The sequence below is a fragment of the Pan troglodytes genome, chromosome 1 (assembly GCF_028858775.2).
Source record: "Pan troglodytes isolate AG18354 chromosome 1, NHGRI_mPanTro3-v2.0_pri, whole genome shotgun sequence".
Lineage (NCBI taxonomy): Eukaryota > Metazoa > Chordata > Mammalia > Primates > Hominidae > Pan > Pan troglodytes.
The window spans coordinates 195,462,090-195,480,935 of NC_072398.2; the positions used below are offsets into that span (position 1 = coordinate 195,462,090).

General features: G+C 39.5%; 1 protein-coding gene across 16 annotated transcripts in view; it reads left to right on the plus strand.

Moving 5' to 3' along the window:
- Positions 1 to 18,846, plus strand: part of KIAA0319L (KIAA0319 like) — a 123,406-nt gene that overhangs the window by 30,406 nt on the left and 74,154 nt on the right. The window lies entirely within an intron of this gene.

The window sequence follows — 18,846 nt, forward strand, 5'->3', positions numbered from 1 at the left end:
TGATCAAGTGGGATTTATCCCAGGGATGCAAGGATGGTTCAACAAATGCAAATCAATAAAATGATACATCATGTCAACAGAATGGAGGACAAAAACCGTGTGATTATCTCAATAGGCAGAGAAAAAGCAACTTATAAAATTCAACAACCTTTGTTTCCACAAATGCTTTTGGAATATAAAATTCAGTATCCCTTCATGATAAAAATGCCCAACAAGTTAGGCATAGAAGGAACAGCCTCAACCTCCTGGGCTTAAGCAGTTCTCCCACCTCAGCCTGCTGAGTAGCTGGGACTATAGGTGCATGCTGCCATGCCTGAATAATTCTTTAAATTTTTTGCAGAGACAGGATCTTGCTATATTGCCCAGGCTGGTCTTTTAACTCCTGGCCTCATGTGACCCTCCTGCAATCCTTCCGTCTTGACCTCCCAAAGTGTTGAGATTACAGGCATGATCCACTGTACCCCACCTCTAAAATTTTTATGGAACCACAAAGACCCCAATAACCAAAGCAATTTGAACAAAAAGAATAAAGCAGGAGGCATCACACTTCCTGACTTCAAAATATATGATAGTCTGGACACAGTGGCTCATGCCTGAGCAACTTAGTGAGACCTCATCTCTACAAAAAATTTTAAAAATTAGACAAGGGTGATGGTATGTATCTGTGGTCCCAGCTATTTGGGAGGCTGAGGCAGGAGGATTGTTTAAGCCCAGGAGGTTGAGGCTGCAGTGAGCTAAGATTGGACCACTACGCTCCAGCCTGGGCAACAAAATGAGATCCTGTCTCTAAAAACCCACAAACATATATATATATACACACACACACACGTACATATATACATATATATACACACGTACACATATGTATATATGTACATATATATGTGGGTTTTAAATATATACATATATATATGTATATAAAATTCTAGTAACCAAAACAACAGACAGCATGGTATTGGTATAAAAACAGACAGTCACATAGACTAATGGGACAGAACAGAGAACTCAGAAATAAACCCACGTATTAATAGCCAATTGATTTTTGACAGAGGTGCCAAGGACACACATTGGGGAAAGGATATCTTGTTCAACAAATGGTCCTGGGAAAACTGGATACTCATACACAGAAGAATGAAACTAGAGCCCCTGTCTGTCATCATATACAAAAATCAACTCAAAATGGATTAAAGACTTAAATGTGAGACCCAGAACTATAAAACTACTGGGAAGAAACATAGAGGAAACACTCTAGCATATTGGTCTAGGCAAAGATTTTATGGCTAAGACCCTAAAAGCACAGGCTGCAAAACCAAAAATAGACAAATGGGATTATATTAAGCTAAAAAGCTTCTGCACAGCAAATGAAACAACAAAGTGAAGAGAGAACCCGTTGAATGGGAGAAAATATTTGCAAAATATCTGTCTTGTGACAAGGGACTAATATCCATAATACACAATTCCAACAACTCAACAGCAAAAAACCCTACATAGCCCCATTAAAAAGTGGGCAAAGGATCTACATATCCAGACATAAAAATGATTAACAGATATGTGAAAAAATGTTCAACATCACTAATTATTAGGGAAAGGCAAATCAAAACCACAATGAGATATCATCTTACCCCAGTTAGAATGGCTGTTATCAAAAAGGTAAAAAAGAACAGATGCTGGCGAGTATGCGGAAAAAAGAGAACTCTCATATACTATTGGAGGGAATGTAAAGTAGTACAGCCATTATGTAAAACAGTATGGAGATTTCTTAACAAACTAAAGATAGAACTACTATATGATCCAGCAGTCCCACTACTGGGTATTATTTATCTAAAGGAAAGAAAATCAGTATATTAAAGGGATATGTGCACTCCCATGTTTATTGCAGGACTGTTCACAATAGCAAAGATATGGAATTAAGTGTCTGTCAACAGTTGAATGGACAAATAAAATGTTGTATATTTATGCAGTGGAAAATACTATTTGGCCTTAAAAAAGAATGAAATTGTGTATTTTACAGCAACATGGATAGAACTAGAGGTCATTATGTTAAGTGAAATAAGCCAGACTTAGGCAAATATTGCATATACTTACTCAAATGGGGGAGCTAAAAAAGTTGATCTCATGAAGATAGGGAGTAGAATGATAATTAACTGAAGCTGGGAAGGATGTAGTTGTAGGGCATGTAGGGGGATGAGGAGAGGTTAATTAATGAGTATATACACACAGCTAGATAGAAGGAACAAATTCTAATGTTCCGTAGTAGAGTAGGGTAACTATAGTTAACAACAATGTATTGTATATTTAAAGATAGCTAGAAGTGAGGCCTTGAAATGTTCTTAAAACATAGGAATGATAAATGCTTGTGGTGATGGATATCCTAAATACCCTGACTTGATCACATCACTGCACATTCTATGCATGTAACAAATACTCACAGGTATCCCATAAATATGTACAAACTTTATCAATAAAACATTTTTTAAAAAGATGTGCTTCTGATCATCTTTCTTTTCCTAGGCTCTACTCCCTTGAGATAAGGCAAAGGATCCAGTTTGTCAGATAAATTGCAGAAGTCAGAGATCTCACCCAGTACTAAGTTCTAGCAATAATTTAGGAATAAAACAGTCAAGAGGTACAGTCAAGTAGGGAGAGTTGGGGACATTCTGTATGACTCCTCAAGTTCTTTCTTCCCTCATTGAACATGTTCACTTGGGCCTTAGAGTAATGGATGAGGTCTCTAACAGAGGCTTCCAGGGTCACCTGACAAAGCTTGGACAATGTTTGGTTATGAAACATTTCTTTTTTATACCCCGATAATTGTATAGCTTATGTGACATTCTTGAGGGAACCATGGACACAAAAGAAGGCATTTTCAGGACAAACCAGTCTTACAACTTTCTCCCCTGCTTTTGTCTCCTATTTCAAAGGTCTGGATTTTACCAGAGCTGCTAGCAACAACCAGGGAATATAATTTTTTGTTATTTTTTCTTTGACCTAGTAATCCCTGCTAGTCCCCGTGACTATTTCCCCGAGTCTAAATCTGTTTCCACCAAGTTCAATTGGTAAGACTTGCCCCATGATTTGCCTCAGAGCTTTTTGCCATTTTATACCAAAGACAAATAGGTAGTCATCCTGTCATTAGTTCCTTTTAGTTTTCCATCCTCTTCTTTTTCTTGCTGTAAAGTGCCTTAACCATTATGATTTGTCAGTCTCATTTGACATTCTTGTGTAACTTGGTGCTTTTTGACTCACTTGCACTTAACTCTCCCTCCCCTCCCAACTTTTAAACTGTGACTAGAATCCATTGAGTTAATAAACCCCATCTATACTTAGACTTATTAGTGAAGACATTAGATAGAATATTTTGAGACTGGCTTTCTCTTAGAAAAAGACACTGTTTTTTCTCTGGTCTGCAGGCCATGGCCATTCATTCTCTCATATTCCATGTATCTCTGAGTTGGGAGGTAGGGTTAATGTCTTTAACACTCTTCACTGTCACTTCTTGAATATTCCTCCTCCACTTTCATGCAAAAACTTCTGCTCTTTGAGATTTATACCACGTTCTACCCGTAATCATTACTCATCTACCAACCGTCATTTACCACCCTCATTTATTGTAGCATATGGGCCTCATCTCCTTTCAAAGTCCCATCATCAACCTGGATGTCTTCAGTATGACCCACCTGATACCTGGCCATCTGGTTTCCTGACATTTCTTTTGTTCATTCATTCTTTCAATACTTCATTCATATACACATATGCATTTATTTATGCATTTGTTGAAAAAGATCTTTTGAGCACCTACAATGTAATATTCCAAACTCTATGCTAGAATTAGAGATGCAGGGGTAAAAGAATAAAGGAAGATGGAAAACCAAACATGGTCCTGGAGGTTACAGTGTAGTGAGGGGCAAAGACATGGAGCCAATGGTTGTTGAGCTGAAACCTCATGTGAGGAGTTAACTGGATGGAGAAAGGAGTCAAGAGAGTTCTAGGTAGAGGAGGCAGCATGTCAAAGGCACAGTAAAGGGAGGAAGAATGGTCCATTTCAGGGATGGAAGAAGGCTGGTAGATTGGAACATAGGGAAGGAGGGAATGTGTGATACAAGCTGAAGCTAGAAAGGTAGGTAGGGTCCAAACCATACAAGGTCTTTTTTTTTTTTTTTTTTTTTGATGTGGAGTTTCACTCTTGCCAGGCTGGAGTGCAGTGGTGCGATCTCAGCTCACTGCAACCTCTGCCTCCCGGATTCAAGCGATTCTCCTGCCTCAGCCTCCCGAGTAGCTGGGACTACAGGCGCCTGCCACCACGCCCGGCTAATTTTTTTTGTATTTTCAGGAGAGATGGGGTTTCACAGTGTTAGCCAGGATGATCTCAATCTCCTGACCTCATGATCCACCCACCTTGGCCTCCCAAAGTGCTGGGATTACAGGCATGAGCCCCCGCGCCCGGCCCATACAAGATCTTTTTAAGTTATGTTAAAGATTTTGGTTTTCATTCTAAGAGGCCTGGGAAGTCATTGAAAATTTTGTTTGTTTAAATTTTTAAAACTTATTTTTCAAAAGAAAATAATACGGGTACATTGTACAAATTCAAAAGATATAAAAGGATAGTCTGGGCACAGTGGCTCACGCCTGTAATCCCAGCACTTTGAGAGGCCAAGGAAGGCGAATCACGAGGTCAGGAGTTTGAGACCAGCCTGACCAAATGGTGAAACCCTGTCTCTACTAAAAATACAAAAATTAGCTGGGCGTGGTGGTGCATGCTTGTAATCCCAGCTACTCAAGAGGCTGAGGCAGGAGAATCACTTGAACCTGGGAGGCGGAGGTTGCAGTGAGCCAAGATAGTGCCACTGCCCTCCAGCCTGGGTGATAGAGTGAGACTCTGTCTCAAAAATAAATAAATAAACAAACAAACAAATAAATAGATAAATGGATAAAGAACAAATAAGTCTCCTACTTTCATCTTCAGTCACCTGGCTTCCCCTCCTAAAGTTTCATGAATATTCTTCCAAAAATAGCCTATATATGCATATATATATTTTTTCTCCCCCCTCAACAAATTGTGGCATGCTATACATACTGCTCTGAACCTTTTTCCTCCCCACATAATGTATCCTGGATATCATTCTATGTTAGAACTATACAGAGTGGCCTTACTTATTTTAGCAGTTGCATGGATCTTCCTTCCTTCTTTATTTATTTTTTATTTTTTATTTTTAAGACAGAGGCTTGCTCTGTCACCCAGGTTGGAGTGCAGTGGTGTGATCTTGGCTCACTGCAAGCTCCACCTCCCGGGTTCACGCCATTCTCTTGCCTCAGCCTCCCAGATAGCTGGGACTACAGGCGCCCGCCACCATGACCGGCTAATTTTTTGTATTTTTTAGTAGAGACGGGGTTTCACTGTGTTAGCCAGGATGGTCTCGATCTCCTGACCTCGTGATCCGCCCACCTTGGCCTCCCAAAGTGCTGGGATTACAGGCGTGAGCCACCGCTCTCGGCCTACTTATTTATTTATTTATTTTTATTTATTTATTTATTTTATTATTATTATTTTTTTGAGACGGAGTCTCTCTCTGTCACCCAGGCTGGAGTGCAGTGGCGCCATCTCGGCTCATTGCAAGCTCCGCCTCCCGGGTTCACGCCATTCTCCCTCCTCAGCTTCCAGAGTAGCTGGGACTGCAGGCGCCCACCACCATGCCCAACTAATTTTTTGTATTTTTAGTAGAGACAGGGTTTCACCGTGTTAGCCAGGATGGTTTAGATCTCCTGACCTCATGTTCTCCCCATCTTGGCCTCCCGAAGTGCTGGGATTACAGGCGTGAGCCACTGCGCCCGGCTTTATTTATTTTTTTGAGACTGAGTCTTGCTCTCTCGCCCAGGCTGGAGTGTAGTGGTGCAATCTCGGCTCACTGCAACCTCCGTCTTCTGGGTTCAAGTGATTCTCTTGCCTCAACCTCCCCCAGTTGCTGGGATTACAGGTGTGCACCTGCCCAGCTAACTTTTTGTATTTTTGGTAGAGACGGGGTTTCACTGTGTTGGCCAAGCTGGTCTCGAACTCCTGACCTCAAATGATCCACCCGCCTCAACCTCCCAAAGTGCTGGGATTACAGGAGTGAACCACTGTGCCCAGCCTTCTGTAATTTATTTAACCAGTTATCAACTGATGAATGTTTAAGTTGTTTCCAATTATTTTCTATCTCAAACAGTATGCAGTGAATATTTTTGATATCGTGTCACATAGTGCTAGTTTATTTGTACAATAAATTCCAAGTTTAGCTACCTTTATTTTATATAGGCTGAATTTCTTTTCTTCAGAGCATTTATATTAGTCTCCAATCCTACGTATTTATTGTCTTTTAATCTCTGTCTCCCCCATCTAACTTATAAACTCTACCAAAGTAATGCCCAGCATGCAGCAGGTGCTCAAAAACACTTGTTGAATGGATGAATGAATAAAAAGATGAGGATAATAGCTAGGAGGGAAGTAGGGGTGCTTCAATTTTGAAAAGAATGGAGGTCATTGAGGTTGCTCATTCTTGAGGCAGCAGAACCATTAAAGGGCAGAAGTTCAAGACCAGCCTAGGCAAAATAGTGAGACCTCATCTCTACAAAAAAATAAAACATAAAAAAATAGCTGGGTGTAGTGGCACACATGTGTAGTCCCAGCTATTTGGGAGGCTAAGGTGGGAGGATTGCTTGAGCCTAGGAATTTGAGGCTGCAGTGAGCTATGATTGCACCACTGCACTTCAGTGTGGGTGACAGGATGAGACCCTGTCTTAAAGAAAAAAGGCCGGGTGCAGTGGCTCATGCCTGTAATCCTAGCACTTTGGGAGGCCGAGGTGGGCGGATCATGAGGTCAGGAGTTTGAGACCAGCCTGGCCAATATGGTGAAACCCCATCTCTACTAAAAATACAAAAATTAGCCAGGCGTGGTGGCACATGCCTGTAGTCCAAGCTACTTGGGAGGCTGAGGCAGAATTGCTTGAACCCGGGTGGCAGAGGTTGCAGTAAGCCAAGATCGTGCTACTGCACTCCAGCCTGGGCGACAGAGTGAGACTCCGTCTCAAAAAAAAAAAAAAAAAAGAAAAGAAAAAAGAAGATTTGAGGGTGGCTACTGTGGGAAATGAAATAAATAATGAAGGTAGAAACTCGGAGAATGACCAGGAAGCCCACTGCTGATAAGAATGGAGACCATTTACTTAGAGTGAGATCAGTCTGTGAAGTTGGTTCATTTTTTTCCCAGCTCTCAGAACAGATTCATCCATGACTGCCATTTTCCCAGATAGCCAGGGCAAAGGAGTGGAGAATATCAGTACTGGAGAGGTTGAAGCGATGGACTATAGAATTGGAGCTGAATAAGGACAGATAAGATGAATCTGAAACGTATCTTCTCTTTCTCTTCCTGAATAATCTCATCTATGCTCATAGTTTTAGTTTCCTGTGGGAAGAAAGAGAGAGCAAAGTTCTTTTTAAAAAGAACTTTGAAAAGAGTTCTTTTCACTGGTCTGGTTTGAGCACATAGATCCTGGTCTGGAGAATGATAAGAGATGTCTGGAGGCAGAGGTCAGGCCATGCCACACAGAATTTTGAAGGCTACTGTGTGAGGTTCAGGAAGGTCACCTAAGCACCATATAATCAAGGTCTGCTCTGTTAAGTGGTTTTACTTTTATTTCATGTAACAGGAAGATAAATAATTTGGGTGTTTTAATTGTTACTGAAAGGCAGCAGGGAAGCAGCCTGAGCTGGAAATGTGGATTCACATTTGAGAGCAGTGGAAGTTTACATAGAATTAGAAGCCATCATATGGTTGAAGTTATACAGGGAAAAAAAAAAAAACTTTATTTCACTGTACTGAATCACTTTTATTTTATTTTTTTAAACAAATATAGCTTACAATCACTTTTAATTCTTACCATGTTCTTTCTAAGCCTCTGGGCCTTTGTTTGAGTATTCTAGTTTCTACCTCCTACCTGTTTCGATTTATTTTCCTCTCAAAATTTCACGTTCCCAGGGACACCAGATTTGCCTGGTTTATACCTGTCTCTCTATCTGTTAAATCAAGATAATTTTAGGGCATTCAGATGGGCTACACCAAATATGCCACATAATTCGTTTTAAGTAAGAGATAGCCCCATAACTCATCATCCTCTGACATTAGTCAAACTGTAAGAAGAATTTGAGCAAGGAAGCCTTTTTTTTTTTTTTTTTTTGAGACAGAGTCTTGCTCTTGATCTTGGCTCACTGCAACCTCCGCCTCCTGGGTTCAAGCAATTCTCCTGCCTCAGCCTCCCGAGTAGCTGGGATTACAGGTGCCCACCACCATGCCCGGCTAATTTTTGTATTTTTAGTAGAGACAAGGTTTCACCATGTTGGCTAGGCTGGTCTCAAACTCCTAACCTCAAGTAATCCACCTGCCTCGGCCTCCCAAAGTGCTGGGATTACAGGCGTGAGCCACTGTGCCTGGCCAATTTTTTAACTTTTATTTTAGGTTCGGGGGCACATCTGAAGGTTTGTTATATAAGTAAACTCGTGTCACAGGGGTTTGTTATACAGATTATTTCATCACCTAGGTATTAAGCCTAGTACCCAATAGTTATTTTTTTCTGCTCCTCTTCCTCCTCTCACCTCTACCCTCAAGTAGATTCCAGTGTCTGTTGTTCCCTTCTTTGTGTTCATGCGTTCTCATCATTTAGCTCCCATTTATAAGTGAGAATTTGGTTTTCTGTTCCTGCGTTAGTTTGCTAAAGATAATAGCCTCCAGGTCTATCCATGTTCCTGCAAAAGACATGATCTCTTTTTTTATGGCTGCATAGTATTCCATGGTATATATGTACCACATTTTCTTTATCCAGTCTGTCACTGATGAACATTTAGGTTGATTCCATGTCTTTGCTGTTGTGAATAGTGCTGTAATGAACACTCACATGCATGTGTCTTATGGTAGAATGATTTCTGTCCCTCTGGGTATATACCCAGTAATAGGATTGTTGAACTGATGGTAGTTCTGCTTTTAGCTCTTTGAGGAATTGCCATACTGCTTTCCGCAATGGTTGAACTAATTTATACTCCCACCAGCAGTGTATAAATGTTCCTTTTCTCCGCAATCTTGCCAGCATCTGTTATTTTTTGGCTTTTTGATAATAGCCATTCTGACTGGTATGAGATAGTATCTCATTGTGGTTTTGATTTGCATTTCTCTAATGATCAGTGATATTGAACTTTTTAAAATATGCTTATTGGTTGCCTGTATGTCTTCTTTTCAAAAGTGTGTGTTAATGTCCTTTGCCCACTTTTTATTGAGGTTGTTTTTCTCTTGTAAATTTGTTTAGGTTCCTTATAAATGCTGGATATTAGACTTTTGTCAGATGCATAGTTTGCAAGTATTTTCTCCCATTCTGTAGATTGTCTCTTTACTCTGTTGATAGTTTCTTTTGCTGTGCAGAAGCTCTTAAGTTTAATTAGATGCCATTTGTCAATTTTGGCTTTTGTTGTGATTGCTTTTGGTGTCTTTATCATGAAATCTTTGTCTGTTTCTATGTTCCTAGGATGGTATTGCCTAGGTTGTCGTTGTCTTCCAGGGTTTTTATAGTTTTGGGTTTTACATTTAGGTCTTTAGTCCATCTTGATTTGATTTTTGTATATGGTATAAGGAAGGGGTCCAGCTTTAATCTTCTGCATATGGCTAGCGAGTTATCCCAGCACCATTTATTGAGTAAGGTGTCTTTTCCTCATTGCTTGTTTTTGTCAGCTTTGTCAAAACTCAGATGTTCGTAGGTGTGTGGCTTTGTTTCTGGGCTCTCTATTCTGTTCCGTTGGTCTATGTGCCAATTTTTGTACCATTACCATGCTGTTTTGGTTGCTGTAGCCCTGTAGTATAGTTAGAAGTCGGGTAACGTGGTGCCACCAGCTTTGGTCTTTCGGCTTAGCATTGTATGGGCTATTTGGGCTCTTTTTTGGTTCCATAATGAATTTTAAAATAGTTTTTTTTCTAGTTCTGTGAAGAATGTCATTGGTAGTTTGATAGGTATAGCATTGAGTCTGTAAATTGATTTGGGTAGTATGACCATTTTAATGATATTGATTCTTCCTATTCATGAGCATGGCATGTTTTTCCATTTATTTGTGTCTTCTCTGATTTTTTTCAGCAGTGTTTTATAATTCTCATTGTAGAGCTCTTTCACTTCTCTCTGGAATACCTGTATTCCTAGGTATTTTATTCTTTTTGTGGCAATTGCAAATGGGATTGCCTTCCTGATTTGGCTCTTGGCTTGGGTGGTGTTGGTGTGTAGGAATGCTAGTGATTTTTGTACATTGATTTTTGTCTCCTGAAACTTTGCTGAAGTTGTTTATCAGTTGAAGCAGCTTTTGGGCTGAGACTGTGGGGTTTTCTAGATACAGAATCATGTTGAATGCAAACAGGGATAGTTGGACTTCCTTGCCTCCTATTTGAATGCCCTTTATTTCTTTCTCTTACCTGATTGCTATGTCTAGGATTTCTAATGCTGTGTTGAATAAGATTCGTAAAAGAGGGAATCCTTGTCTTGTGCTGGTTTTCGAAGGGAATGCTTCCAGCTTTTGCCCATTCAGTATGATGTTTGTTGGCTGTGGGTTTGTCATAAATGGTTCTTATTACTTTGAGGTATGTTCCTTCAATATCTAGTTTATTGAGAGTTTTTAACATGAAGGGATGTTGAATTTTATAGAAAGCCTTTTCTGTACCTATTGAGATAATCCTGTGGTTTTTGTCTTTAGTTCTTTTTATGTGATGAATCACATTTATTGATTTGTGTATGTTGACCCAAACTTGCATCCTGGGGATGAAGCCCACTTGATTGTGGTGGATTAGCTTTTTGACGTGCTGCTGGATTCAGTTTGCAAGTATTTTGTTGAGGATTTTTGTGTTGATATGCATCAAGGATATTGGCCTGAAGTTTTCTTTCTTAGTTGTGTCTTTGCCCAGTTTTGGTATCAGGATGATGCTGGCCTCATAGATTGAGTTGGGGAGAAGTTCCTCCTCTTCAATTTTTTGGAATAGTTTTAGTAGGAAGGTACCAGCTCTTCTTTGTACATCTCGTGGAATTCAGCTGGGAATCCATCTGGTCTTGGGCTTTTTTTGGTTGGTAGGCTATTTATTACTGATTCAGTTTTACAGCTCATTATTGGTCTGTTCAGGGAATCAGTTTCTTCTTGGTTCAATCTTGGGAGGGTGTATGTGTCCAGGAATTTATCCATCTCTTCCAGGTTTTCTAGTTTGTATGCATAGAGGTGATCAAGTAGCTTCTAATGGTTATTTTTATTTCTGGGCGGTCAGTGGTAACATCCTCTTCATCATTTCTAATTGTGTTTATTTGGATATCCTCTCTTTTTCTTCTTTATTAGTTTAGTTAGTGGCCTATCTTATTAATTTTTTCAAAAAACCAACTCCTGGATTTGTTGATCTTTTGAATTTTTTTTGTGTCTTGATTTCCTTCAATTCAGCTCCGATTTTGGTTATTTCTTGTCTTCTACTAGCTTTGGGTTTGATTTGTTCTTGCTTCTCTTTCAGTTGTGATGTTAGGTTGTTAATTTGAGATCTTTCTAACCTTTTGATGTGGGTATTTAGTGCTATGAATTTCCCTTTTAACACTGCCTTAGCTGTGTCCCAGAGATTCTGGTATGTTGTATCTTTGTTCTTATTAGTTTCAAATAACTTCTTGATTTCTGCCTTAATTTCATTATTTACCCAGAAGTCATTCAGGACCATGTTGTTTAATTTTCATGTAATTCATGTAATTGCATGGTTTTGAGTGATTTTCTTAGTTTTGACTTCTATTTTCATTGTGTTGTGGTCTAAGAGTGTGTTTGGTACAATTTTGGTTCTTTTTTTTTTTTTTTTTTTTTTTTGAGATGGAGTTTCACTCTTTTTGTCCAGGCTGGAGTGCAATGGCACGATCTCAGCTCACTACAGCCTCTGCCTCCCAGGTTCAAGGAATTCTCCTATCTCAGCCTCCCAAGTAGCTGGGATTACAGGTGTGTGCCAGCACACCCGGCTAATTTTGTATTTTTAATAGAGATGGGGTTTCACCGTGTTGGCCAGGCTGGCCTCAAACTCCTGACCTCAAGTGATCCACCTGCCTCGGCCTCCCAAAGTGTTGGGATTACAGGTGTGAGCCACCGCACCCGGCCTTAGTTTTGGTTCTTTTGCATTTGCTGAGGATTGTTTTATGTCCAATTATGTGGTCAATTTTAGAGTATGTGCCATGTGTCTATAAGAAGAATGTATATTCTGTTGTTTTTGGTTGAAGAGTTCTGTAGAGGTCTATCAGATCCCTTTGGTCCAATGTTGAGATCAGGTCCTGAATATCTTTGTTAATTTTCTGCCTCAGTGATCTGTCTAATACTGTCAGTGGAGTGTTTAAGTCTCCCACTGTTACTGTGTGGGAGTCCACGTTTCTTTGTAGGTCTCTAAGAACTTGCTTTATGAATCTGGGTGCTTCTGTGTTGGGTCCAGATATATTTAGGATGGTTAGGTTTTCTTGTTGAATTGAACCTTTTACCATTTTGTAATGCCTTTCTTTGTCTTTTTTGATCTTTGTTGGTTTAAAATCTGTTTTGTCTGAAATTAGGATTGCAACTCCTACTTTTTTCGGTTTTCCCTTTGCTTGGTAGGCTTTCCTCCATCCCTTTATTTTGAGCCTGTGAGTGTCATTATGTGTCGCTCATCCTTACAAGTGAGAAGTGAGAAGACAGAATGCCATTGGGTCTTGTTTTTTATCCAGGTTGCCACTCTGTGCCTTTTAAGTGGGGGCATTTAGTCCATTTTGTAAGTTTTTTCTTTTTTTTTTTTAATCCCTAGCATCTATGATACTTTCCAACACAGTAAATGTTCGTAAATGTTTGTTGATTTCATATGTGTTTACTTTCATCTCTTGCCCATTTATAGACATTTTGGTTGTCAGCCCGACTATGTGTGCACTTTTATATTTAGCTTTTTACTCTTAGGGTTACATTGTAAACAATTTTCCATCTTGCCACCTGGTCTTTATAATGATCTTTTAATGATAGTCGTTAAGTTGCTATGCCGTAATTCACTTAACCATTACCCCAGGAAGAACTAATAGACTAGAATATACAAATTTAGAATTGCCTGCCTTGTTAATGAATTCTCAACTACAGGAGGTAATTTAAAAGGCTCTAAAATACTTTGAATTGTTTTAGAGGGGATTTTAGCTCTAGATGGGAATTGAACTAAATATATTTTTAAAATATTTCTTTCCCTGAAATTTGGTAATTCTCCTATGTTTTGTGGCCTCTGTAAATGAATGTGAACCTTGTGTGTTTGAGTATATAAATTTCAAAGTGTTAAAGACATCACTGTCACAAATATAAAGGAAACGTTTGTCAGAGATTTAACTCATGAGTAAGGGAATCAGTGGGCAGTAAAACTGCTTTTAAGAAACACAAATTTATATTGTCAGTCAGGAAAAGAATGATGAAATAAAGTTTGTAAGTTAGATGTGAAATATTAATATCTTACAGAACACTAAAACTTAAACATTGGAAGTTATGTATATTATTTTTGTTTTGTTTTGTTTTTTGAGACAGGATCTTACTGTCTCCCAGGCTGGAGTGTGATGGCATTATCATAGCTTAATGCAGCCAGTATCTCCCAAGCTCAAGCAGTCCTACTGCGTCAGCCTCCTGAGTAGCTGGGACTACAAGTGCACACCACCACACCTGGCTGGTTTTTAAAAATTTTTAGTAAAGACAAGGTCTCGCTATGTTGCCTGGGCTGGTCTCAAACTTCTGAGCTCAAACTATTCTCCTGTCTCAGCTTTCCAAAGTGCTGGGATTATGGGAGTGAGCCATCATGTGTAGCCAGAGGTTATATTTTATACTGGACAGAAAAAAAAATATATATATATATGTTATATAGATATGATTTATATATATATAAATCAAAATCATTTGTAACTTATATTCTGTAAGTTAACATCTAAATTTAAGCTCTACTCAGTAGTAAATAGTGAATCAAACAAAGGTACATTCTCTTAGACCAGAGGTTGACAAGCTTTTTCTTAAGGGGCCAGATAGTAAATATTTTAGACTTTGTGGGCTGTTAAGTTCTGTTACAACTACTTAACTCTGCCATGGTAGAGCAAAGGCAGCTATAGATAACACATACATAAATGAGTTCCAATAAAAATTTATTTATAAAAATAGGCAGCAGCCTAAATTGGCCCCTGGGCTATAGTGTATAGCCCCTGGTTTATTGAATCTGTAGTAATATCCCTTCTTTCATTCTGTTTTTTTTTTTTTTTTTTTGAGATGGAGTCTCGTCCTGTTGCCCAGGCTGGAGTACAGTGGTGCGATCTCGGCTCACTGCAACCTCCACCTCCTGGGTTCAAGCGATTCTCCTGCCTCAGCCTCCCAAGTAGCTGGAATTACAGGTGCATGCCACCATGCCCAGTTAATTTTTGTATTTTTAGTTGAGATGGGGTTTCACCATGTTGGCCAGGCTGGTCTTGAACTCCTGACCTCAAGTGATCTGCCTGCCTTAGCCTCCCAAAGTGCTGGGATTACAGGCATGAGCCACTGCACCTGGTCCCTTCTTTCATTCTTGATTCTGGTAACTTTTGACTACTCCTTTTTTTTCCTGTGGTCAGTCCGACTAGAGATTTATCAGCTTTATTGATCTTTTGAACAACCAGGCTTTTGTTTCCTTGATTTTTCTCTATTGTTTTTTGTTCGATTACTCTTCTCTTTATCATTTCTTTCCTTTACTTACTTTGGGGTTTAATTTACTCTTTTTTTTCCCCAGATTTTATGATGGAAGCAAAGATCATTGATTTTTTTTTTTTTTTTTTTTTGGTCAAAGTTTGGCTTTTATTTTTCCAGATCTTTTTATTTTATTTTATTTATTTATTTTTTTTGAGACAGAGTCTTGCTCTGTTGTCCAGGCTGGAGTACAGTGGCATGCTCTTGGCTCACTGCAACCTCCCCCTCCCATTTCCAGCAATCCTTCTGCCTCAGCCTTCTGAGTAACTGGGATTACAGATGTGCGCCACCACACCTGGCTAATTTTTGTATTTTTAGTAGAGACGGGGTTTTGCCATGTTGGCCAGGCTGGTCTCGAACTCCTGACCTCAAGTGATCCATCTGCCTCAGCCTCCCAAAGTGCTGGGATTACAGGCATGAACCACCACGCCTGGCTTAGATCTTTTTGAATCCAGGTAATATATGTGGACAAACAAAAATAGCTTCATTGTTAAAAATATAAATAAGAACATAATATATAGATTTTCTGCAACTTGCTTTTTCCACTTAAGTTATCAGGGGGGATATTTCTATGGCTGTATATAAAATTCTATGCCATTTCTTTCAAATGGTACATAGTATTCTGCAGCAACTATTTCCATACTGACAGACATTTAGGTTCTTCAGCTATTTCACTAATACAAACCATACTACAGTGAACATCCTTACAAATGAGAAGGCTTCTAGATAGCGGTGCACTTATTAAATATCTCCTCTTTGATGGTCAGAAGAAATAAACTACTTTTGCATGTTTACCACACTACATTTGATGACCCATTCTTTTTAAAAATGTTATTTTTTAGTAATTTTTATCTTTTGTAGAGATGGGGTCTCACTATGTTGCCCAGTCTGGTCTTGAACTCATGGGCTCAAGTGGTCCTCCCACCTCATCTTCCCAAAGTGCTGGGATTATAGGCATGAGCCACCATGCCTGGCTTGATGACTTTGTTATAAATTTTCTTATGTTGTTTAAGGGCTGAACTTTGGGGAAAAGCTTCCCACATTCATTACATTCATAAGATATGGATTTTCTGATTTTCAGCAAGGCCTTGGCTGTACCTGAAGGCTTTCCCACATTTCTTATAGTGAAAGGTTTTTGGTTTTTTGTTTTTTTTTCCCCCCAGTATGAATTCCTTGATGTCCAATAAGAGTTGAGCTCTTTGTAAAGGCTTTCCTACAGTCATTGCCCTGATAGGGTTTATTTCCACTATGAGTTTTCTGATGCCCAGCAAAGGAGATTTGCCCAGCAAATCTTTCTATACCTGAAAAAGATTTCACATTTAATATGGTGATAGAGTTTCTCTCCTGTATGAAATCTTTGATGACTAATAAGAGTCAAGCTCTTACTAAAGGCTTTTCTGTATTTATTACACCAATGTACTTTTTCACTAAGATGGTTTTTCTGATGCTCCAACAAAGTTGAGTTATCTCTGAAAGCTTTCCCACATTCCTTACATTTAAAAGGCTTTTTTTTTTTCAGCCAGGCACAGTGGCTCACACCTGTAATCCCAACACTTTGGGAAGCGAAGGTCAGGGGATTGCTTGAACCCAGGAGTTCAAGAGCAGCCTGGGCAACATAGGGAGACCCCATCTCTGACAAAAAGTTAAAAAATTAGCCAGACACAGTGATGCTCACCTGTAGTCCTAGCATCTTGGGAGGCTGAGTCAGGAGGATCACTTGGGCCCGAAGGTCAAGGCTGCATCGAGTCATGATGTGCCACTGCTCTCCAGCCTGGGCAATAGAGTGGGACCCTGTCTCTAAATAAATAAATAAATAAATAAATGTTTTTAAAAGGCTTATCTCCACTGTGTTTTCTCTCCTGATGAGTAACGACTGCCTTCTGAACAGTTTCCCACAGTCGTGTTTGTAGAGTTCCTGACTGTATGAATTCTCTGATGACTTGAAAGGACAGTTTTGGCCAGGCGTGGTGGCTCACGCCTTGCTCTGCAGTGACAGAGTGAGACTCCCTCTCAAAAAAAAAAAAAAAAAAAAGAAAGGGCTGTTTTTTTCTGAAAGCTTTTTCACGTTTATTGGTATTTCTCTCTAGAATAAATTCTCTGATGATTAATAAATGTTGAGTGCTTGAGGAATTTGCCACATTCAGTACATCTATAAAGTTGCTCGCCTGTGTGAGCTTATGATGATTTGAAAGGGGTGATAGTAGGATAGTCTGCTCATGAAGACTATTCCACATTCTTTATATTTATGGGGTTTCTCACTAGTATGATTGCTCTGGTGGCTAAAAGAGGAAGAGTTGTATTCGAATTGTACTTTCCCACATTCTTTTCATTTATAGCACCGCATCTCTGTGGAACCTCCTCCCTCTCAATCCAGGCCTCTTTCTATCATGACACTTTTTGTTTGTTCTTGCAGAACTTCAGAGTATTTTGCTTTAGGGTTAAGATCTTTGTTTCAAACCAGTACTCCTGGACTGCAGAGGTACCTGACGCAGTTCTGATGCCTCCATCCAGGCTCCTTGCTGCAGTTGGGTGATTAGTTTTGGTTTGAAAGAGAGAAACCCACAGACACAAGATTCCCATAGTTTTCCAGCATCACATGGCTGTACAGGTCCTGTTAAGTGTATTATTAGGTTATCTCCATTCAACCTGGGTACAGGCCACAGCCACATCCCCAGATGTTAGTGATCCCTGGATTTGGGCCATCTGTCTCCTGAACTGTCTCCCAGATAAGAGCAGAGAACCCTGTGTATGCTAATAGTTATGGAGGCTAGAAATCCAAAATCAAGGTGTTAGAAGGGTTGATGTCTTTGGAGACTGGAGGTAGAATTCCTTCCTTGCCTCCCCCTAGCTTCTAGTGGTCACTGTCAATCCTGGCTTTCCTTGGCCTGCAGCCGTATTGCTCCAATCTCTGCCTCTGTCATCGCATGTCGTTTTCTCCATGTGTCTCTCTAAATCATTGATTTTATAGACTTTTATTCTCTGAAATAAGCATTTAAAATTACGAATGTCCCTCTAGACATTGCTTTAACTGTATCCCACAAATTTTTATATATTGTGTTATTTTCATTCTGTTCAAAATATTTTCTAATTTCCCTCATGCAGTTTCAACCTATACCTTAGTAAATCAGTGTTCAGCCAAAACTGAAGGTGACTACTGTTCAGATTTCTGAAGCTCTTTCTCTGTGTAGCTTCCTCCTTTCTGGTACTTTGTTTAAACATTCTAACTACCAGTCACCCTGAACTCCGTCTCCTCAATTTAGCAACTGCCCTGTTATGCTTGCCGCCTTCTTGCCTGTGCCACAGTCTGGAGCATGCCTCCAGCAGAAAGCCAAGGGATTCATAGAGCTCACCTGGTTTGTTTCGTTTCAGGGATCATAGTCCTGCACTGCCTGTTGTCCAGTGTCTAAAAACAGTTGCTTTATATATTTTGTCTAGTTTTCTAGTTATTCATGGTGGGAAGGCAAGCCCCATAGCAATTCCTTCTTCAAGAGCAGAAGTGGAAGTTGTATTGCATTTTTAAAAATTAAATAATATATCAGCTTACAAAAAAGCACAGATAATTTTCATCTGTGTTGACCTCTTAAGTATGAGAAAATTGTTATGAGAAGAATGAAGGAAAATTGATATAAAGGTAAAAATAGTAGTTACTGATAAAACAATTTGATTTCAACAAAGTCTGTTCACTCAGTTAGCTGTTACCGAGATTCTTACTATTGGTGCCTGTGTGGAAGGATAAATAAAAATGAGGGGGTATTTCTGTATCTCTTGGTAGCTTGATTTTTTTTTCGTAGTTGGTATTCTTCATCTTTTTTTTTAAGGGAGTTCTATTTTCTGTGGCCTTCTAAATTGCCTCGTCTGGTGTTAGGTTGGTGCCAGTGCTGGCTTCCATAGTGCTCCTGACTCAATACTCTAGAAGCTTGCCTTTACCTTCCTTTTATCTTTGATTAGTTTCCACATTTAGTCCGTTGGACATTTAGTAAGTATTCCGTGGGAGTCAGATTGGCTTTGGCTGATTGTCAGTTGCTTTCGTTAGAGGTCTTTTCAGTTGTGTGTACATGCAGACATGATTATCCGTATCTTCAGTGTTTTGATTC